This window comes from Pinus tabuliformis, chromosome 1_1 (assembly GCF_031772625.1).
Source record: "Pinus tabuliformis cultivar Carrire ecotype Pingquan chromosome 1_1, CPIR1, whole genome shotgun sequence".
In the NCBI taxonomy this organism is placed as follows: Eukaryota; Viridiplantae; Streptophyta; class Pinopsida; order Pinales; family Pinaceae; genus Pinus; species Pinus tabuliformis.
In genome coordinates, this window is record NC_142297.1 from 340,185,528 (window position 1) to 340,210,347 (window position 24,820).

The following is a 24,820-nucleotide window of genomic DNA, read 5'->3' on the forward strand; positions in this document are numbered from 1 at the left end:
GAGCTCAAACTCACCCCAGCAAATTAAAATAATGCCCAGGGGAGACAGAAACGACTCTAGTAAGTAGAAATCCACCCAAGAATGCTTAATAACACTTTAGGTAAGGAGAGAGAAATTCTTAACAGTCGTACAAAAACCAAATTAGCAACTCCTTGAGGAAATTCAACATCTCTAGAACCGTGGAAGTTGATCTCTAACTCAACAAGAAAGTGGATTATGAGTAACCCAGAGCTGATGCATTTAGTAGAGCATCAATCAATCAAGAGTTTCTGAATGATGCTAATAGAAATTCAATGGAGAGTTATTTATTTCAGCCATGAGCACAAAGACATGGAGCACATATAATATAACTAAGGAGTAAGAATGATGTTAACTCATACATCATAAGTTTATTATATCTTAGGAACATATATTAGATGAGAGCCTAGCACATTTCCTTCATTATCAAAAGAGAGGTGCCCATGTGCAAATTAACCCTTGCTCCATGTGAGACTATTGCAGCATAGCTGCTATGGGAAAATGAAGGAATTGGTCATGGCAGTTAAACACTGAATTGAGCTAGTTTCAGCGTTGTCCAATTAGGGCTATTACATCTTATCACAGGCAAATATTGAAAGACATTTCAACATTACAAAGGCAACAATCCAGGCATAGTCACTCTTTGTTTAGTTAAATCAAAGCTCATGGAGAATGATATCTAGGTGTTTGAGCCTATATTGGACCTATTTTGGGTAGCAACCAAGAAAGAGAAAAAGCTCGAAATCTGTAATCCAATGGGAGAAGAAAAACTGAGGATAAAAAGAAGTCTACAAAACTTGAAGAAGCCGAAGTTTGTGACTAAGCCAAATCTCAATCTAAAGCTACCTATTTGCAGTAGGATCTAAATATTTGTGGTAAAGAGTCAAGGGTTTGCTATAGTAGTCGAAGATCAGTAATAGAAGGCAAAGAATCTGTAATTGGCAGTCAGTGTGTTATAATAAGAGACTAAACCTGCAATAAGGACAGAAATTTAGAAGCTGCTTCTGACTTTGACTAGGTAGAGACTCAACTATTAACCTTGAATTAAAGAGGAGGGCTTACTTGGAGGGACTCTTTGGTCTTGTGTTGGATATCTCATTTTGAATAAATTCAATAAGAGGAGGATTGTTTGGTTTTCCCCTATTGAGAGGTTTTTCCCTATCTTGAAAGCCTAAATCTTTGTGTCTCGTACTTCCTTGTGTTCTTGGAAGAACAATTTGTGTAATTACTTGATGAAAGAGAAATATTAACTAACAAAGAAAAGAATACTTATATAGGAGTTTACTTCCAACTATGAAGGAATACAATGAGGACATAAAATTTGTAAATCTTAAACTTGGCTAGGCCACTGCACCTCCAAAAACTTGACTCATTAAGCCATAAACTAGAAACCTTCTGTGGAACTCCAAAAACAAATGAATTAGAATGAATTGTCAACCAGAATCAAGGGCCTTTACACTTTACATTTGACAATCTATTGGAGAATGAATATTGAGGTCACACCTATTCATTTATATTGCACTGTTGTAAGAAAGGATGATCATATTTATATATTTTCTCTAGTAAGGCCTGCACTTCACCATTTCCAGCTCTAACCAAGGTTTCATGTTCCCATTGTAATGAACAACAACTGCATTGCCAATCTCTGAACAATCCACGCTAGGATTATATCCTAAACCTAGCACATGCCAAGACTTGTCCAAAGGATGGGTCAAGCCATAAAACGTTCAATCCAGGGGGTAGCTTTCCAAGCTTCCACAACATTCTATCCTCATTCTGACATACAATAGAAGAAAAACTTAGAAATCGCACACAGAAAAACCCATTAAGTTTTCTAGCTAATTACTTTGGATTTACTTCAAATACTTTAAAGTAAGAATCAAAAGAATTAACATAAATAAACGACACTACACACTTACCGTGTTCTGCCACTTGTGATATATTCCAGTTATATCTTGTTTCTCCCATTCTTTGAGATCAAATACATTCATCCCATATGCCCAACCACAAGCATTAGGATCAAAGTGCCTGGATATGTGCGTATTGGAAAAATTAAGGTATTTGTCAAACCAGCGAAAGAATTCTCCACAAGTTTCCACTGAACCATTAACCTTTCCATGAAGATCTACTAACCACAAGGGCATCAAATCTTTCCACACCACAATATCATCATACAAGAAAAGGATCTTGTCCATTTTCAGATAAACTTGTGGAAGATAGAAATGAAGATGATTTAGCATGGATAAATATTTTGGATTTATATATTTCAAATTGGAGGAATGTGCTGAGAGTGTAGTCGAGTGAACTGCCTTGAAATAATACTCTTTCATAGCTGCGGATTCAAGTTGGCGAAGCATAGAGAAATAGGAGGAATTGAGCCATTTAAAATCATCAACATTTTCTACATGTATCGTAGCTTTCCCTGGGTGATTAGGTAAAAACCACATTTTCATGGCCCCAAAATTTAACTTGTCTGTGATGAGATGAAATACATGTTTCTTAGATTCCTGCAAACACATGTAAATCACCTACAATGAGATCCAAATATTAAATGTAAAATGCAGAAAAACTGTTGGACTTGCAAACTTTAGATTAATTTAAATTAATAACACTTCACCTTAGCATTCATGACAGTTGAATTCACAACCACAGATGTAGCCAATAAATTGTCAAAAAATAATGCATAGTGATAAAGAGTCGAATCCTCCAACTTGTCCTTTTTAGGAAATTATCGCTTTTCAAGAGTAATAAAGTAATAATCTATGGTCAATCGCATGGACAGATAGTGCAGGCCCTTGGGAATAGAATTTGTTGGCACCTGACTTAAAAATTTACTTTTCTTTTCCAAGGTCCTTACTTGCTCATCTGCAGACTGAAACATGGCTTGAAACTTCTTTGTTACTATCACACAACCATAAAAAATTTCTCTGGCCTTGGATAGGACATGACCCATAGCCTTGATCTTCTTAGGTGCACTAAAACATTCATATCAATTATCGGCTATGAAAAAGAGAATGAAAAGCAAAAAGATTGACACACAGACTGCAAATTTAAAAGAAACAAAAGATATGAACACCAAATGAAAATGGCAGCACTTACTACTCTTGATTTAGAAGCAGCCAATGCGAAAACTATTACCTTTGAGGTAGATCAGAATCTGCATTAGACTCACCCAATGTGCGCTGACATTCTTTAGTACGAAGCATCAATTCATGGTATAAATCAAGATTATTCCTAGCCTGGGAAATGCTTGAATACACCCTAGCCATGATCAGTTGGTATCACATCAATCTAACAATGGAGTCAAAATTATCGTCCTCATTCTCCCACCTCCAAATGCTATATTTTCCAGGGTGTCAAATATTTCTGCACCACAATATCATCATCCCAGAAAAGGATCTTTTCCAGTTTGGGATAAACTTGTGGAATATAGAAACGAAGATGATTTAGCTAAATATTTTGGATTTATATATTTCAAATTGGAGGAACGTGCTAAGAGTGTAGTTGAGTGATCTACCTTGAAATAATACTCTTTCATAGCTGTAGATTCAAGTTGGCGAAGCACAGGGCAATAGGAGGAATTGAGCCATTTAAAATCATCAACATTTTCTACATGTATCGCAACTCTCCTTGGGGGATTAAGTAAAAACCACATTTTCGTGGCCCCAAAATATAACTTGTCTATGACGAGATGAAATACATGTTTCTGAGGTTCCTCCAAACACAAGTAAATCACCTACAATGAGATCCAAATATTAAATGTAAAATGCAGCAAAACTGTTGGACTTCCAAACTTTAGAGTATTTTAAATTAATAACACTTCACCTTAGCATTCATGATAGTTGAATTCAAAACCATAGATGCAGCCAATACATCTTCAAAAAATAATGCATAGTGATAAAGAGGTGGATCCTGCAACTTGCCCATTTTAGGAAATTTTGCTTTTCAAGTGCAAGGAAGTAATAATCCATGGTCAATCGCATGGACAGACAATGTAGGCCCTTGGGAACAGTCTTTTCTACCAGCTGACCTAAAAATGTACTTTTCTTTTTCAAGGTCCTTTCTTGCTCGTCTGCAGACTGAAGCATGGCTTGCAACTTCTTTGTTACTGTCTCACAATCATAAAATTGTTCTCTAACCTTAGATAGGACATGACCCATAGGCTTGATATTCTAGGGTGCACTGAAACATTCATATCAATTATCGGCTATGAAAAAGAGAATGAAAAGCAGAAAGATTGACACACAGACTGCAGCTTTAAAAGAAACAAAAGATCTGAACACTAAATGCAAATGGTAGCACTTACTACTCTTGATTTAGAAGCAGCCAATGTGAAAACTATTACCTTTGAGGTAGATCAGAATTTTCATTAGACTCACCCAATGTGCGCTGACATTCTTTAGTACGAAGCATCAATTCATAGTATAAATCAAGATTATTCCTAGCCTGGGAAATTCTTGAATACACCCTAGCCATGATCAGTTGGTCTCACATCAATCTAACAATGGAGTCAGAATTCTCATCCTCATTCTCCCACCTCCAAATGATTTATTTTCCCACAACAACAGAATCTACCCCGTTGGAACATTTAATTGCTGCGTTTTCAAGCTCAACTCGTTTTTCTTCATCCTGTTGAATCAGTGTTGTTGACCTCTTCTCCCTCCTCTTTTGTCTCAATTGATGTAAGCATTAAACTACTATAAATTAAAGCATACTATGCTAAATCTAAGCAATATAAAAATTTTCTATTGGAGAAGTAACATTCAAAAAGGATTTTGGAAAATAATACAACAATTCCCTTTTCCATGAGAACAAAAAGTAGCAATCTAGTGCAGCAAATAATTTTACCCTCCGTGAAACTTTTGTTGGAATTTCTTCAAGCTGCAAATGGTCTGCATTATAACAACCATTTTCCTGGGAGTTTGACTAGACATTACCTTACAGTAGTGTTATAGACATTTTTGGGCATTGCAACCCCAATCATAAATATCCAAAAACCAAGGGCTCTTAAGTCCCTAAAAGTGTTGTTCCAACCCCTAAAAGAACAAGGTCAACTGATTACAGCATCTCCCAGAAGTTCTCCATGAAAAACTACTCAGAACTGGTCAAAACTGGACCATCTCACGTGCTCCATGGTCAAAGTGCGCTGCATCCCACCTAAATACACACGGGAGGTGCGATGCATCTTGAAAAGCCCTTCTATGGGGTGCGATGGGCGAGAGTGGACAAATGACAAGGTCAATCTGCAAGGTGGAGGATCATTGAATCTTCTAGAAACTTCTCCTGTGACACTTGCCTCTCTGCATTCACCAAGGGATGAGTAAGAGATCATCAATCTCCAAGTGGAATCAAGAACTATCATAGAGAGGACACTAATCAAATCTCAAAAGCTGACTCACCCCCCTTGCAAACATCTATATATGGATCCCTCATCCCAGAGATCCAGAGGCTAGCATTTTGTATCTTGTAAGGAAGTGTTGTTGGTTTCTTGGTGTAACATCATAGTGTTGGGTGATCTAAGCTTTTCATGAGGTGAAGAAGGGCTTTCTTGCTGAGAGGATTATGCTGGGTCAGAAAAATTGGTTGTAATCCTCTTTGCTATTCTTGATTATTAATAAAGCTATTCAAGTTTTCCTCCACATTCTTGTATGATTGATGATATATGCATTTGTGTGGTCAATATATATATGGTCCTATATTGTTTATGATAATAGATCTATGTTCTTGGATAGTGTTATGCTGCTTTGATTCTACAGGTTCTCTTTGAAGCTAGGTAGATGAAGAAGCGAGTGGAAAAGATCTATCAGAAGGGAGAGGAATCAAGCTAGGAACCAAGCGCAAGATAGAGGTTGGTCTCCTTTATTCCTCTCTTATCTATTTCTCATAAAGGAAAACGGAAGTAGTTTTAGTTTGTTTGTTTCTAAGGTAGCTACCAGCCTTAGTGGGACTAGCAGCTCTGCATAGACACTAGATTTCCCGATAACAAAATGGCGACTCCACTGGGGATTGATGATCTCTTACTCATCCCTGGGCGAATGCAGAGAGGCAAGTGTCATAGGAGAAGTTTTTTGAAGATTCCATGATCCTCAGCGGAGTCTCCATTTTGTTACCAGGAAATCTAGTGTCTATGCAGAGCTTCTAGTCCCACTAAGGCTGGTAGCTACCTTAGAAACAAACAAACTAAAACTACTTTCGTTTTCCTTTATGAGAAATAGATAAGAGGGGAATAAAGGAGATCAACCTCTGTCTTGCGCTTGGTTCCTAGCTTGATTCCTCTCCCTTCTGATAGATCTTTACTACTCGCTTCCTCGTCTACCTAGCTTCAAAGAGCACCTGTAGAATCAAAGTAGCATAACACTATCCAAGAACATAGATCTATTATCATAAACAATATAGGACCAGATATATATTGACCACACAAATGCATATATCATCAATCATACAAGAATGTGGAGGAAAAATTGAATAGCTTTATTAATAATCAAGAATAGCAAAGAGGATTACAACCAATTGTTCTGACCCAACATCATCCTCTTAGCAAGAAAGCCCTTCTTCACCTCATGAAAATCTTAGAAATGCTTTATCATGAGGATTTGAAGTTTTTTCGAGCTGGAAGGCAACCTGTAATAAGATACAATACAATACATTATCTTCATAATATTTTCATGATCTAGCTGAGGTGGGCATTCCCATGCTCAGCTTTATAAATTCATTTTCATGTACATAAGACAGAAAATTGTATGAGTGTAGACTGATGATTCTGGTAGAGCCATCATTCCTTAGGTTGGATGATTATCTGTGCAGTAATGATGTACATTTGACGTCTTTATTTTCTTGAATATATATCACAGCTCGGATGGATGAAACTAGATCCGGGGTCTTCAATCTCATTTGTTCCTGCAATGCTGAAAGAGTCTCGGCCACATCAAGGTTGCGAAGGATAGCCCTTCCCACAGCCTCTCCTGCTGGAGTGGCAGCTGGCAGTGTCAGGCATACTACTGGCCGAACTGGTCCAACATCTACATGAGCACATGAGTTTTGATTAGTCTTGATAGAAGAAAGCACAAGAACATTATAAAAGGGAACGATAGACAAAGATATGGTCCGAGAATTTACCGATGACACCCCACTGCTCGCCAGCCGGCAGTACCAAATTCGGATCACTCCGGAAGTCCATACCGGCATATGGATACTTGGAAAAAACCATCTCCTGAGGATTGAACCACTCAAAAAAGGTATCAGAAAAGGAAACCTGGGACTGACCAGCATGTATGGCCATAAGGTCAACCCATCTCTGCATCCGTGGCTCAGTCAATGGAGGTAAACCAAGTGAAACATATAGCGGTTGCATCAGCGTGATCTTTTCCAAGGCGAAAGCTGTCAAGATAGAACCATATCCAAAGTACTTCAACCTTCCATTTTTCACCTTGGTCAGTTGTTCTTTCATCACAAAGAGTACTGCATCACACCAGTTGAACACCCTTGGTTCAAGGCATTCCAAGGCGTACTGCATATAAGACCTACTGGCCACGTGAAGTGCCGCACTACCAGCCAATCTAGCAAAAGTAAACATAATGGTCCTCAGGGACCTGTCAGTGACATCTCAGATAATGATCTTACCATCCTTACTCGGCTGAGATCCCTCTCTGCAATACCTGCGAATGTAATCTCTCACAGATTCACCCCCACGGGCCGAACCTGATAATGAGATAGGGTCGCGCTGCCTTGATAAGCCGGTCAGAAAATAGATGTCCATGACAGTTAAGGGGATGAAATTTCCCCTCATCTGGAACACCTGGGTGGTAGGATCCCATGCATCGAGAAAATATTGCAACAGGTTGATTTGTTGCCTCATGCAAGAGATGCGGAAAAACTTGAACATGCCATAGTTCCGCAGTGCATTTACCGTAACCGGATCATGTAAAGAAAGCATGTCCTCTTTGCTTGGTCATATGTTGAAATGCCGGGCATTGACTCGAGTATAGTTGAACACGAAATAAAGATGTATCCAGATGTCAAACCAGTACGACAACGGCTACGGAAGGTGCACCCCAAGAAAGTCGCTGCCATCAAGGCAGAAGTTGAAAAACTTCTCCACGCTTGTTTTATTTACCTGGTTCCTCTAACCAATTGGGCATCAAACATTGTTCCTGTGATGAAAAAACAAGGAATGATTAGAGTGTGCGTCGATTATAGGGATGTAAATCAAGCTTGTCCAAAAGACAACTACCCTACACCCTTTATTGACTAGATAATTGATGAATGCACCAGATGTGACATCTTTTCATTTATGGATGGATTCTCCCGATATAATCAAATAAATATCCACCCACATGACCAGTCAAATACTGCATTTATTTGTCCGTGGGGCACATTTGTATATCGCAAATTACCCTTTGGTTTAAAGAATGCAGGGGAAACATTTCAGAGGGAAATGAATTATGACTTCCATGACATCAAAAACATCGTTCAACCATATCTCGATGACCTTCCGGCTCATTCGCAAAAGCAGACCGATCATCCGCAGCATTTGAGAGCGATATTTCTACGTTGTCGACACTACAAGATACGACTCAATCCACACAAATGTGTGTTCTATGTTAGTTTTGGTCATTTGCTTGGCTTTGTAGTCTCAAAGGATGGGATTTGTGTCGACCCATGTAAGGTTCAGGCAATCATGAATTTGCCTCCACCTTCAAATTTGCTTCAGATTTAGAAACTCCAAGGGAAAGCAAACTTTCTGAGGAGGTTCATTCCAAATTACTCCAAACTTGCTAAAGGTTATACACATCTATTGAAAAAAGAATTACCCTTCGTCTGGGATCAGGTTGCACAAGCTTCCTTTAATGCTTTAAAAGAATCCCTAATGAAAGCATCATTAATGTATGCTCCTGATTATCAAAAAGACTTTAACCTGTATCTGGCTGCAACAGATACAACCATCGCAATGGTTTTAGTTCAAGAAGACAACGGAATTGAACATCCTATATATTATTTGAGTAGGAACTTAAATGATACAGAAAGCAAGTATTCCTATGTTGAAAAGTTGGCTCTCGCAGCTGTTCAAGCGATACAGAGATTTCGACACTATGTCCTCTTTCGAAAAACTACCATTTTGTTAGATTGCAACCCCATGAATTATATATTGTCACGACAGTTGCTGGCGGGCAAATATTCAAAATGGATAGCAATTCTTCAAGAGTTTGACCTGGAATTCGTAAAATCCAAATCAAAGAAATCCCTGGTTTTCGCGGAATTACTATGCAATCTCCCATCATCGTCCAACGATGAAACATCCGAAGAAACCATCGTGGATGAATCTTTGTTTCTGATATCTTCAAGCAACCCGTGGTATGGAGATATAATCATCTATCTCCAAACCCAAAAATATAGGCCTAATACCTCTCACTCGGAACAAAAACGTATTTGATACCAATCAAAAGACTACATGATCGTCAGTGATACATTTTATCGTCGTGGTGTCGATACAGTTCTGAGGAAGTGCCTCACCCATGAGGAGGCTGAGAAAGTCCTGAATGATTGCCATTCAGGCGCGTGTGGGGGGCATCAATCTGGTTACATTACGGCGCAAATTTTTTTATGAGCAAGATACTTCTGGCCAACAATGTTCAAAGATTACATAACCACAGTCAGGAGTTTCCATGCATGTCAAATTTTCGATAGCAAAACCCGAAAACCACCTGCACCTCTGCAACCGATAGTTGCTGTTAGGCCATTCACCAAATGGGGCATTGATTTCATGACATGTAACCCCACCTCATCAAGACTAATCAAAACTCATGTGCTCATGAGATGTTGGACCAATTCAGCCAGTAGTATGCCTGAGAGTGCCAGCTGCCGCTACAGCAGGAGAGGCTGTGGGAACGGCTGTCCTTTGCGACCTCGATGTGGCTGAGACTCTTTCAACGTTGCAGGATCATACCGAAGGCCTCACTCTTGGTATTCCGGATGTGAGGACTGACGAGCTGCCTCTGAGGTTGCAGTGACATACTACCGGCGTGCCGAGTCAATGGACTAGGTTTTTACGCATGATTGCACAGGCAGTGACTTGTTATCACCAGCATCATTAGACTAGGGTGCCCCCTAGAATCTTGAGTTTTGGGTCATTTGACCAATTTTGTCTTGGTTACAGAACATTATGTGTAAACCATAAACAGTTATATATAAATTTTTGATTTTCGGAGTTTTATTTTGGTTAAGTTACATGATCCTGATTTGGTAAAAAATAGGAAAAAATTTCCATGAGAAACTGTGCATAAATTTCCCTCTTTGCGCCCATTGCACCCCCAACAGTGTTCTAGGTGGGATGCATGCTGACTGGCCAATGGCCAAGCCAGCATGCATTGCACCTTTCGATATAGAAGAGGTGCGATGGAGCCAGGACGGGTTTTTCAAACCCCAGAGGCTCAGAAAAGCCAAAAAACATGCTCAGAATTCAAAAAGGAACGGATGAAATTAAAGAGCTTAGGTTTAGCTCCTACCTAGTCCAGACAACACTGAGAATCATCCACAGAATCTCTCGGAATCAACTAGTGAAAATCAAAGGGGAAAGCACCTCCAAAGCTCCAACAAACCAAAGTTCAAATGAAATGGTAAAATGAGAGGTAAAAAGAATTTTTAAATTACTTTTCACGTAATTCAAGTAAAATATTAGTGTTTTAACTCATTTTCAAACGTATATTGTCCGTTTCTAACTAGTTTGATGAAGCAATTGAGCAGGCAGTACAACCTTTGAAAGAACAAAGTTGTCAATGGTAAGATCAAGATAATCAATGACCATTATATCGAGCAGTTTTAACGCGGAATTCAAGCTCGTTAAAAAATAAACATAAGCAATGAGCAAATGTTCCCCCAGAGTTTAAGCTCATTAAAAAATGAACCAATTTTCGATAAATAAGCATCGTGAATGTATTATCATCAGCCTTTGAAGCCTTGGTCGTGTTCTCATCATCACCTCCACTCTGTATTGGCCGATCATTCGCCTCCATTTTATTGTTTACCATTTTTTAGGAACAACTGCAAAGAGTGATCCTGTTAGGCATCCTTGTGACACTACCGTGATTGGAAAATTCCAAACCTTACCTGGAATTAGCTGCTACCCAAATTTATCACTCGTTCCTCAAAAAACGAGTCTCCTTTAAGCTCTTTTCAACTGACTCGTAAAATATGAAAAAATTGCCGAGAAATTGACCTCTCCAGCTCATTAAAGGGACCGGAAGTGCTATCCCTCCTTTAGATTTTAATCTTTTTGGACTTGAGGGATTATTACACAAAAAGATCGAGCGCTTGTTTTGTTCGGCTCGTTAAAAGTACCGAAAATTCATTCCTTTTGTATTGTTTTATACTTTTTCGGACTCAAGGGATTATATGACGAAAAAGGATTATTGGAGTTTTCTTTATGTCCCTTTTTCAGACTCTCTAAAATTGAAAAGGACCGAGTTATCCTTGTCGTTAAACTCGTTAAAACTGTATAGCGACAAACTTGTTCATATAGACAAGAACGAGTTTCACTATCGCTAGGCTCATTAAAACATAGTGATGGGTTTGCCCGAAGGGCAGATTATAGAACAAGCATATGTTATCCTCCTCAAGCTTGACAAAAATAAAGAGGTACTGGTCAGCAATGACTGGGGAAAAATTGGGAAGAAAACTTGAAGAAACTTTATTGGTAGCAAGTCGTTCTTGAACATGACACTTTCACTCCGCATCCGAGTCGGGTTGGGTTGTTTCGTTCACTGGTCATATCAACATTGGTCCATCGCACCATCCATATTTGGGGTTAACGCTACCAGTCCATCATGTCAGTTTCACAGATATGTTCAAGAGAATTCGCTCAGAGAATTCACCTGTGTCTCATCCACTACAATACATTTACGCTCCATTCTTTCATGGCTGCCACCTTGAACCTTATGTCATCAGATCGTTTTCACCTCCATTAAAATCATTTGCTCCATTCCGTGTCATTGATGTGGGAGTCACTACGGCCCTCCTATGACGGATCGCTTCTTGTCGACATCATCTCATTATCTGAGAAGTCGATCTAGGAACAACCCTTTTAGTACTTTGAAGCTTGCATGCCTCAATGGCAAGTTTCTCACTTCCGGCGACAAGTTTATATCAATGACCTTCAACTGAAAGATTTTGCGTGGTGTTCGACACCAAGTCCGTTATTCACACCACGTGAATTGTACTGTAGTACCTTGAGGGTCATCATCATTATCAATGATTCCTCTCACGTCTGTTAACAACTTACATCATTGGCTAGTAATCAGGCGATGTCTTTCCATGTTCGACTCCAGAACATCTCTCACATAGATCGACTTGTACTTTGAGTGAAGATCAAACGAGATTGAAGACCCTGTATCTAGTTTCATCCATCTGGGCTGCGATATATATTCAGGAAAATAAAGACATCAAATGTACATCATTACTGCAGAGATAATCATCCAACCTAATGGATGATGGCTCTACCAGAATCATCAGTCTACACTCAGACGATTTTCTGTCTTATGTACATGAAAATGAATCTATAAAGCTGAGCATGGGAATGCCCGCCTCAGCTAGATCATGAAAATATTATGAAGATAATGTATTGTATTGTATTTTATTACAGGTCGCCTTCCAGCTTGAAAAAACTTCAGATCCTCATGATAAATAATTTCACCCGACATCAACAGATTAAAAACGTCATGCTTTAGGGGGCAACTGTTATAGACATTTTTGGGCACTGCAACCCCAATCATAAATGTCCATAAACCAAGGGCTCTTATGTCCCTAAAAGTTTTGTTCCAACCCCTAAAAGAACAAGGTCAACTGATTACAGCATCTCCCAAAAGTTCTCCATGAAAAGCTACTTAGAACTGGTCAAAACTGGACCATCTCACCTGCTCCATGGTCAAAGTGCGCTGCATCCCACCTAAATACACACGGGAGGTGCGATGAATCTTGAAAAGCCCTTCTATGGGGTGGGATGGGCGAGAGTGGACAAATGGCAAGGTCAATCTGCAAGGTGGAGGATGATGGAATCTTCTAGAAACTTCTCCTGTGACACTTGCCTCTCTGCATTCACCCAGGGATGAGTAAGAGATCATCAATTTCCAAGTGGAATCAAGAACTATTAGAGAGAGGACACTAATCAAATCTCAAAAGCTGACTCACCCCCGTCACAAACATCTATGTATGGATCCCTCATCCCAGAGATCCAGAGGCTGGAATTTTGTATCTTGTAAGGAAGTGTTGTTGGTTTCTTGGGGTAAAATCATAGTGTTGGGTGATATAAGCTTTTCATGAGGTGAAGAAGGGCTTTCTTGCTGAGAGGATGATGCTGGGTCAGAACAATTGGTTGTAATCCTCTTTGCTATTCTTGATTATTAATAAATCTATTCATGTTTTCCTCCACGTTCTTGTATGATTGATGATATATGCATTTGTGTGGTCAATATATATATGGTCCTGTATTGTTTATGATAATAGATCTATGTTCTTGGATAGTGTTATGCTGCTTTGATTCTACAGGTGCTCTTTGAAGCTGGGTAGACGAAGAAGCGAGTGGCAAAGATCTATCAGAAGGGAGAGGAATCAAGCTAGGTGTCGAGTGGTAAAATAGGTCTTTTTAACTCCTAATTATCTTCACATTAATTTTCAACCCAGGGACGAATTTTTATTTCGCGAGTGTACTCAGTCTGAGGCGGCTATTTATTCAATAGTAATGTTTTGCAGTATAGTGCTTAAAAGTAAATGGATGCTTGAAAAGAAATCTAACTACAACAAAATAAGCTCAAATGATCTGAAATCCAACTATTCACTCAGCAAACATCAATCGAGGATACTGTAGCAATAACTCATTCCTCTAGAGATTGATACAATTGAAATCAAACTAGAACAAGACAATCAATCTAAGAATGAGGAAGAAGTAACCAATGTTCTCTATAGTTGACAGCCCTGCTTAAAACAATCAAAAGGAAATAGAAATTGAACTAAAGCTGCTATTGAAAGTAAACTATGAAAACTCTTTTAAAAGAAAACTCTTTGCAATTAATCAACCAAACTGAATAACAAAGTAAATGGACAGTAAACTTATAATTGAAGGAATTAAACAATGACTCCTATTTAATAAATCTGAACAACAAACTCCAATTAATAGAAATGAACAACAACAAAGCCAAATTAATAGCAATATGTAATGAATAGCAAAACCTTAGTCTAAGGAAATAAATGTAGCAATCATATCCTACATGAATCAGATAACAACCTTTACTCTAAGGATAAATCAGATAGCAAACGGAAATAGAATGGAAACTAATTAGAAATGAAATATAGAACAACACTTAAGATCAAATATAAATGTACAGTGATCCAAAATACACACGGCACACCTTAATAGTAATCTGATCTTGGTAATCCAATTATCAGTCTTAGCTATAAAGAAGACGACTGTATTTTAGACTGGAACAACAACGTTCATAGATTCAACAATCGCAAGGAAATATAATCTCTAAGATGAATTCAGTAATACCAATTAATAAGTGTTACAACACAGATACGCTGTAATTGAACAAAAATACATTCTGTAAGGATCAACAACATTATATCAATGATTAAAAGAACAACAATGCGTTGCCAAGTCAAGATGAATCAATACGATATTCCTGTCATACAGAACGATATTACTCAATTGAACATAAATCAGATATAACAGAACCGTGATGTAAAATAATAGAACATACCAGATTACTGAATAAAGCTAATAATTAAAACCACGCATAAACCAAAAAGATAATATACAACAGCAACACAATCCACCAGAGGCTGGACCCTTAGCCGCCAGCGGATGCTTCTAGGCTACTTCAGACGAGAGGAATGAACAACAACTCCCAAATCATATATTAATCATCAAATTGTAAAATCATTACAAATGCAAAAGCTTGAGAATTATGACATGCAACAATCCCTATCCTATCATGAATAATCCACCATCATTTTTGAATTTCCAATTCTAAATCCTCAATTCTCCCTCATTTTTCCATCATTTTTCCATCCCCATCTCTGATCTCTGTTTTCATTTAAATAGAGAGAGATCAGAGAGAAGTTACAATAAAGATAAGTACAGCATGATTTCTATTATAAAATTGGTTTGCTTCTAACCAATTGATCAACAAGAGCAAGGAAAATTTGGCTTTACAGCTGAGATTTGGAGGACGGCTGCAACAACAAATCTGAGAAAATTGTGCTCAAAGAACCATGTGTTTCTCTCAGTACAAGCCGAATTTGGGTAAACCGTTCTTCAATTAGGTTAATTTGGTCCGTTCTGGACAAAACCGATGTTCCAGATTTTCCAGATTCTGCTTCATTTGCTCAGAATCTCAACCGCAAAACTGTGACTTCTTATTCCAGCGAATTTCTGAGTTGGCACTTTTAATGATCAAATCTTCAATCTGGAAATTATCTTGGAGGCTAAAAATGGTGAATAGTGTTACAACCAATTTATTAAAACTATCATTGATAAAATCATGCATAATCATCAATTTATTAGAAATAAATGAGAATAAATAATATTCATTCATAAGAGCATAAATCATTATAAATTGGATTTATATAATAAATTATAATAAATGACATGATAAAGAAGAGTAAAAATGCATAAAATAAGTGTTTAAAAAGTGTTCGTATTCACGGCCCAACATACTCCCATACTGAATATATTGCATGTCCTCATGCAACAAAAATTGAATACATTGCATGTCCTCATGCAACCCAAAGACAAAACTGATGTGTTAACCAAGCAATAAAAAATTTGTTCATCTCAGCTCATAGAACAAATGAATTCTTCCTCAATTAATAAATATTCAATTTTAGCAATCTTGATGAAGGCATAGTAATGAAGTTGCAGCAAAATATGATATAAGTGACAACAACCTTCATTAACCATTTTCCCAAAAACTACAAACCAGCTTTTGTTGAAATGTTGCAAGTAAATTTGTAATATATGAATGCCTCTATGATCCAAAAATTAGATCGTTTTGATGCACAGATCATGAGATATAAACAAAATGGTTGTAGGTGAGAGTGCATGATTTCCGAAATTTTATGAACCAATATTACTTGAAATTGTCTAGGTTTTTATATTTCAATGATATGTCTGTGTTTTCCAAAAATCACAAGAATTGAGTTCATAGTTGTTAAAAATATGTGGAAATCAATTTTTGCACTGAAATTGTATGCCTTAAGAAAGAAAGTAGAAAACATCCATCATGCGTAGCAATTCCTCCCCCTCTTTGAAGAATTAGCATGCCCTCATGCAATGCTAGAAAAAAATTGAGGTGGTTGCTACCATCTGTTGAATTGTATGTCGGGTGTAAAACAACATGGAATAAGGGAGGCGTTGAGAATGAATAAGAATAAAAATCAATGATAAAGAATATGAATTACATGGTCATAAGAAAGAAATGAATGAAAGAAAGACTCCCCCAAACTGAAAGATGATATGCCGCTGAAAAAGGGGAAGTGGTAAATATGTGGAATGAAGGATGATAAATAATGCTCAAAATGGATTTTCATTAAATTCTCCTAAATTCGTAATAAATCAGAAAATTATGCTATTTTACCTCAAGTTTTACCTCCAAAAAGAAAAGTGTGGAATGACATATATGTATTGGCAGTTGTTGAAGCTGATGTAGGCAAAGTTGGTGCTGAAATTGATGCAAAATGTGGAATCCAGGCAAGCACATCATGTCTGAAGAATTGTTCACGTTCGCGAGTTGCTCGAGCCTCTTCTGTTAGTTGCAATAGTGTGGTCATTCTGTGAATAGAACACTGCCCATACTTGTTGTTCTCCTGCAAATAAATCACTATGTTGCATACAATGTTCTGGAATCCATAGTGTTAGTTTTGAATAGCAACAGATTAAGATGCTTGCAAAAATTTCAATTAGAAAAACTTTTGTATACATGCAATACTAATAGTTTGTCAAATCAACAAGTTATGGCAGATTGCAGTAATCATATTGCATGCTATCCCATAATGCATACATTCCCCCCTCCAATTAGAAAAGGAATTCCATGACCATAAAATATATGAAAGGTGTTGTGCTGACGACAAGGCAAGGGAATGAAAAATACAGCAGTAAATGAAGCAGAGTACACATATCAACGATAGGAAAGCGAGAGTTATGGTTATAATGAGAGCAGAGTGTGTAAAGATAGTTATGAATAAGAGATAGGACGCTTTGGATTAATGATAAGTTATGCGAAAAAGAAAAAGAAGAACAATATGCCAAAAAGATGCTTTACTGACGGTATTCTAGCTGAAAAATGATGTGATTGATCATAAAACAATTTCTCATGCATAAAGGTTCAAAAGAGGGAAAATTAAGGAAATAGCTTCTCTGATAAAAATAAAAAATAAGAAAAGGGTATTATAGTAATAATTGACGATAAGATATAACTTCAATACCATAAGCAGAGCCTCTGCTGCCAGCAGGCATCCATAGCCTCGGCATGGTTGTTTTTTAACCCATATGAGCTAGGATCCTCAATTTATACATGGAGAGTTCCAATGTTGTTCTACAGAAGAGATCATTGTGCTGGCATGGTAACCAGATAACCACACTGCCATTCACTGGGATGTAGCAAAAGTGATCAAACCAGCTCGTGATGAGACCTCCTGTTCCAAGGATAATTTGGCTATCTAATGGATCATAACCTTGCTGTGGTGGCCATAATGGGAATGCCACTTTGTTACAGCCTTATGAACATGGTAGGCTGGCTCGTAATGAGATCCACTATCCTCCATCTGCAAACAAAATTTTGTTGTTATTACACATTTTTATGATAAAAAGAGGGAGGCTCAACACTCCTTAAGAGTAGGAATGGTGGAAGAAGTTGAACATGTCAATAGAGAAAAAAATATACCCATAATCTCATTTATTATAGGCAGAAAGGGTTATAACTAGGAAGGGTGGAACCAGCATGGTATTAAGATGATCAATCAATATCATGTACATCAGAAAACAATACAGTAAAGTGGTATTTAAATAATTGTGTCCATTTTAAAAATAAGCTATCATCAACGAGTTGTCCTGTTAAAGATCATAACGTGAATGATATTAACTCACTTCAAAAGAATCCATAATTCTTGTCCTCATAAAAGTAGTGTACTTCATGCATGAAAGGGAATCAGTAAAATGTGGTTGGGATGAACTAGGAATAATCCCACAAAAGGAAGAAATGATTGCTCTCGAAAATATTCCCAAAGTGTTGTTTTTTTTTTTTTAAGGAAGAGTAAAAACACTCAAAAAGTGTTGTTCCCTCTAGGGAACAACGAAAAAATGCATGTGAAAAAATATTGTTCCTTAAGAGGAACAAAAAATGCAAAAATGTTGTTCCTTTGAAAAGGAACAACAAAAGTGTGAAAGTGTTGTTCCTTCGGAAAGGAACAACAAAAATGTGAAAGTGCAGAAGTGTTGTTCCATTCGGAAAGGAACAACAAAACGTGAAAGTGCAAAAGTGTTCTTCCATTTAGAAAGGAACAACAAAAAGTGAAAGTGCAGAAGCGCTGTTCCATTTAGAAAGGAACAACAAAATGTGAAAGTGCAGAAATGTTGTTCTATTCGGAAAGGAACAACAAAACATGAAAGTGCAGAAGTATTGTTCCATTCGGAAAGGAACAACGAATCGTGAAAAAGGAACAACAAAAAGTGAAAAAGGAACAGCAAAATAAAATTGAAAAAGGAACGACTGATACAAAAGGTGTTATTCTTTTGAAAAAGGAAAAAAAAAATGAAAATGCTGTCCCTTTGGAAAAGGAACAGCAGAAACAACAAAAGTGCACACAAATGTTGTCCCTTCAGAAAAGGAACAACAAAATGCACAAGCATAAAATGCAAGCGCGCAAAGAATGAATTAGCTATTCACTGTATTGATGCTGAGGATGGGTTTCGATTTGAATGAAGCAACACCTAAAACACAAAATATAAGAGATATCAGAAAGGAAACAACATTTTATTTAAAAACAACATGTAAATAAATAAATTAAGTTACAACAACTATGATGTTATGTCAAAAAAAATGATCTCTTCGAAAAATGTCTTGGCGACAGTGATAAGACATGAATCTTCAAATGGAAATCAATTCTTCATTTCTTCTATTATGAATCCGTTGCGTAATGAACTGGATGAAATGCCCTTGTTTCACTAAAATTCCTCTAAAGAATCGCTCGTCCATAAATTGACCTTCTTTTTCTCCTAGGACCTGCAAAAAACATGTTTTTATCTGTAATAAAACATTAAATCATGGAGAAAGAGAGGTGCCCAGGCTCCCCTAATCCAATAATTATGCAAAAAACTAACAAGTAGTTACTCTTTAAAACAAATATATGGAGAAAATAACAAAGTAAAATTTATTTGTCACCCGCGGGAGAGCAGTGATCGACCATACTAACCAGCAGTGTTTTAATCACAACTTTTTTTTTTGTCCAAATTGAGTGATTCCAAAGCCAGATGAGAGCTAATTCAAAGGTGTATCTCCAATAGAAATAGGTTTTAAAAATTCAATGATATGATATGTCAATTTTAGTTAGAACAACCTGCATAACAGAGTCATCTTCGATTACCCAGCTTAAACCAATAATTGATATTTCAAGCATAAAGTTTTCGTTTGATGTCAGATTCGAATGATTAAAATTGGAAATGAAATTAGATTCATTAATTTATCTCCAATATAAATAGGTTTTGAAGAAATGAAGAATTGATAGATCAAATATTCTAAGGAACAACCGGAAAGACAGAGTTTTAAGGGTGTTGATTTACGATAGATAGCCAGTATGTTGATCATAACTTCCCCATACGATATCGAAATTGAGTGATTCCAATTGTGTTGTAAACTAGATTCATAGGGTAATATACTATAGAAACACGTTTTAAAAATTCATTCATTTATGCCTCCAAAAACCAACTGTCCCAACTCTGTTCTTGAGCTGCCCGTTAGACACCCTGTCAATTTTTTGGTTCTGAATTTTTCGTTTCAAATCCAAATTGAGTGATTAAAATTGGGTTGGAAAGTATACATCAAGGGCTACTTAGGATAGAAAAATGTTTTAAAAATATCTTCATTTGGTCCCTCAAAAAATGATTGTCCCGACTGTTTTTCCAGAAAGTTCATCAATCCCGCAAGCCAAAAAAATGATATTCAAGCATTTTTTCAAATTGGTGAAAAAAATGAAAATGAGTGTTTGTAGACCTTATTATTTCCATTATGATTCACCTACATACACAAATGAATTAAAAAAAATTATCACCGATGTTGATTTCGATAGCGTGTTGTAACAAAAAACAACTGGTTTACATAAAAAAAAAATGCATTTATTTATTTCCTTATTTATTTTATTTTCTACACTAACCTATTTTGTTTTGAAAAATGAATATGAATACGTATATGAGTACCTCCAGTGGAGCCATTTTCAAAATAAGGCTTCATGTATACACATACCCAAATTTCAAAAATGCATATTAATGAATATTAGGGTATGAGAAGCCAACTTCCCTTGAAAAGATGGTCTCAAAAATTGTTGAAGTATGGAGTGATGCTGCAAACAAATGATGGAGTGAAACCAATCTTCAATGTATCTATTACTTTCTTGATTTCCCATAGCCATCGTATCATGAAGTTCTTGAGCTTTTCAAAATGGCTTGTTGATGCAAACTAAAAGAAAGCTCATTTTCTTCCATATCTTCTACAATTTTTTAATTTAAAACATTTTGAATCTCATTGTAAATTTTCTCTAATGGCACATGTGAGATAGAATGGGTGGGAAGGGTAGGTAAATTTGGCAGTTCAACATTGTAAGCATGTTGTATTGATTTATTATGGTGAGGGGGTGGAATTAGTTGAGCAGAAAATTGTGTATGGAATGGAGCATTTTGATGATGTGGTTGATTGGGTTGTGTGGATGGTTTTGATATGCAAGGAGGATGTTGTGGAAGAGTCGGTGAAAAATATGGAGAATGTGCCTGTGCTACAAGGTGAGAGAGAGTAGTCATGCAATCATAAGGTGAACCATGCCAAACTTGTAGACAAGATTGATGGTGGTTATATTGAGATTGCCATGGCTGGCCTAACACATTAGTATTCCCTAATAGATTATGCAAGTAAGAGAATGAAGAGGAAGTGTTTTGAACCATACCTGTAGGCCATGATTTTCATGGTTTTGACCTTGTTGCAGCTTCCTCATCTCTTTGATATGATACTTCCAAATTAGATAAGGAAGAACAACCATCTATGGTATGCTCCTTTCGGTCATGAGTGAAAAACACTTCATCAAATTCTTGATTTTTATGAACCTGCAAAACATCCAATTTTGCATTTAGACGGTTAATAAAATGAACTTTAAAATTTTCAAATAAGGCATTGATTTCAGCTCTTATGTCTCCTATTCTTGTAGCAGATTTGGAAAAGAAATAATAAACATCTCTAGAATTCTTATCAGCATTGGAGATTCCTCTTGAATACCTTATGCACAATTCACAAATATCATCATATGATAACTAAAAAACATCATCTTTTCCTATCAGATTTAAGAGTTCTAAAAATTCATCTTTGATCCCTTTAAGAAGAACTGTTTTTAAGATTTCTTTTTCCAAATGCTTATGTTTTAATTTTTGAAGGTTGTATTGAAATCGATCTACATAGTCCTCCAAGCTTTCATCTTCCCCTTGTATCATATTGAAAATATCTTCATTGGTCTTGCAATAGTCTTGGTACTTCTTCAAGAATATGTTCTTCATGTCCTCCCATGTTTGGATGTAGTTCCCTCCTAGGCTCATGAACCATCGGAGAGCTGCTCCTTTTAGAGTAAGAGGAAACACTTTCAACCTTTGATCGTTAGTACAATAATCATATCCTCTACAAAGTATTTCGAACTCAAATAAGAATGTATCTGGATCTTCATTTTTCAAACCATGAAAATTTGGTAGAGAAGATGGGGGAATTATGTGCATTTGTGTCACTCCTCCTAGATCTTTGATAAGAAATTCAAAAGTAGAAATGTAAGCCATTTCTTACCATAATAGAAGATGTTCTTCATGTGTTTCTTCAAGGCTCCTTCTTCAAATGTTCCTGTCAATCGGTTAGTGAAATGGGTGGTGCTTACATAACCACTTGAGAAAAATCATGTGATTCAGTTTTCAAAATTTCTATTTTTTTCCTAGTCATTCACACAAAAGTTCAAACATATATTTCTACTCTAGGTTCTTTAACAGTTTTGTTGGAAAGTGGGCGGGGGAGCAGGGCTTCTACATGCTCCATATGCAGGTTCTTACCTTCCATTTTTAATACCCAATTCTTCCCTAACAGGCACTCATCAGATGCACACTACTCTTTAAAAATGGCTACACTCTCCCCGGCAACGGCGCCAAAATTTCGAGTGGTAAAAAACGTCTTTTTAACTCCTAATTACATTCACATTAATTGTCAACTCAGGGACGACTTTTTATTTCAAGAGTGTACTCAGTCTGAGGCGGCTACTTATTCAAGAGTAATGTTTTGCAGTATAGTGCTTAAAAGTAAATGGATGCTTGAAAAGAAATCTAACTACAACAACATAAACTCAAATGCTCTGAAATCCAACTATTCACCCAGCAAACATCAATCGAGGATATAGTAGCAATAACTCATTCCTATAGAGATTGATACAATTGAAATCAAACTAGAACAAAACAATCAATCTGAGAACAAGGAAGCAGTAACCAATGTTCTCTACAGTTGATAGCCCTGCTTAAAACAATCAAAAGGAAATAGAAATTGAACTAAAGCTGCTATTGAAAGTAAACTATGAAAACACTTTTAAAAGGGAACTCTTTGCAATTAATCAACCAAACTGAATAACAAAGTAAATGGACAACAAACTTATAATTGAAGGAATTAAACAACGAGTCCTATTTAATAAATCTGAACGACAAACTCCAATTAATAGAAATGAACAACAAAAAAGCCAAATTAATAGCAATCTGTAATGAATAGCAAAACCTTAGTCTAAGGAAATAAATGTAGCAATTATATCCTACAGGAATCAAATAACAACCTTTGAAGCAAACACACAATATAGTTAGAAAACCACTTTATGTGCTCTTTTAAACTCAATATGAAATGATGTTGACAGCTTATGAGGTCTAGGTGGATGGAAAAAGTTTAGAAAAATGTATAGGAAAAGTGTGGTTTTGGGGTTCAACACATACATAGATCCTTCATCTACTATCTCGTCATGTACCATTCCATATGATGCATATGTGAACCTTCTTTCTCAGGTTCATGCACTAGGTACCGTGACGCATGATGTAGTCAATATTTGTCTCGTCTACTCATCTTCCATTTTGATGAGGACATCATGGAATCTATGTATACCCCTAATTACCCTTGCACTTAGGCAAGGGGGAATATTTACTGGAGGATTCTAAAGGCCATTTCCTGCCTAATAATCCCAATGCAATCTACCTAAAGAAATCTTTCTCATAGCTTATCTCTTTGATTTGCATGTCTTTATTTCTGTCATGAAGTTAGGTAGGATGCATCATCTCATCTGTCGTCTTTTGCACCTTCCAGATGGATCCATCATTCACACCATATATCATTCATGTTGATGGTGCAATTCACTTCTCCATGAATATAGCCTCGACAGCCTGGGCCATTTTTACCCCCTTGCATACATTAGTCCTTTCGAATGATGTGTGCATTGGATCTGCTACCAATAACCAGGCCGAATATGATGCAGTGATAGGTTTGTTAGTCGATTCCCTTTCTCATCGCATCCTTCATCTTCATGTTCGTTTATATTCCTTGATACTTGTCATGCAATTGAATGGTGTGTATCATGTGGATAACCAAGTCATATTTAGAAAATATCTGCGTGTTAAGCTGTTGGTACATGAATTTGAAACCATTACTTTTAGGTAAGTTCATAGAGCCCAAAATAACTATGTAGATACCATTGCAAATAATATTCTAGATTGGCATTTATCACATGTATACCATAGAATACAACCATAAACAAAACACATGGTGAACTATCATCGTCATATAAAAATGCATAATCATATTATGTATCATATAAGTGTTCGGAGCCCATAGCTCTAAATACATCCAACATGCCCATAACATGTTACAAAAATCAAAATCAAAAGGACTCACATGTCCCCATATCTATTTACTATCCGAAGGATCACACACCAAAGGCTCTGGCCCACCTCCACGGAGATCACATACTGCATGACCATCCATCACCATGCACCGAATGATACCTCGCCACTCTAAGGGTAGGCCGTTGCAATCATATATGTATCAATCGTCTAGCTCATGCCATCCGCGCTCAGAAACTCTGGTCAAGAGTACCCCACATCTACGGTGTAGATAAATGAGTAGCACACTATCCTATAGACCCTGACAAGATGATGATGTTCCCCAATCTACAGCCACAGGCGTTGCGACTCGTCCTACATTTCTTGCCAGTTTTACCGGTGTTATGTTTGCATACCACATATTTACACTTAGTACCATATACATGCGATAAAAATATGAAATGCACCATAAAAATAGCAACTTAACAATTACTGTTTGGTCCCCATGCTTGCCTGAGTGAAAGTGGCAAGTCAGGATCTCCCTGGTAGTTCATCCCACTATAAGGATAATCGTCAATCTAGAGGGGCATCTGATCCCAATGTTCAAAACATGTGGGTTGGAACACCTGTCCAACTCGTCGTCCTCCTCTCCGTAGTAGCTGCCCCTAGTGGTGGATC

At 37.0% G+C, this 24,820-nt stretch overlaps 1 pseudogene; it reads right to left on the reverse strand.

The window, feature by feature from the left end:
• Positions 1–1,521: 1,521 nt before the first annotated feature.
• The window catches only part of LOC149212960 (polygalacturonate 4-alpha-galacturonosyltransferase-like), an 84,590-nt pseudogene continuing 61,291 nt past the window's right edge, over positions 1,522–24,820 (reverse strand).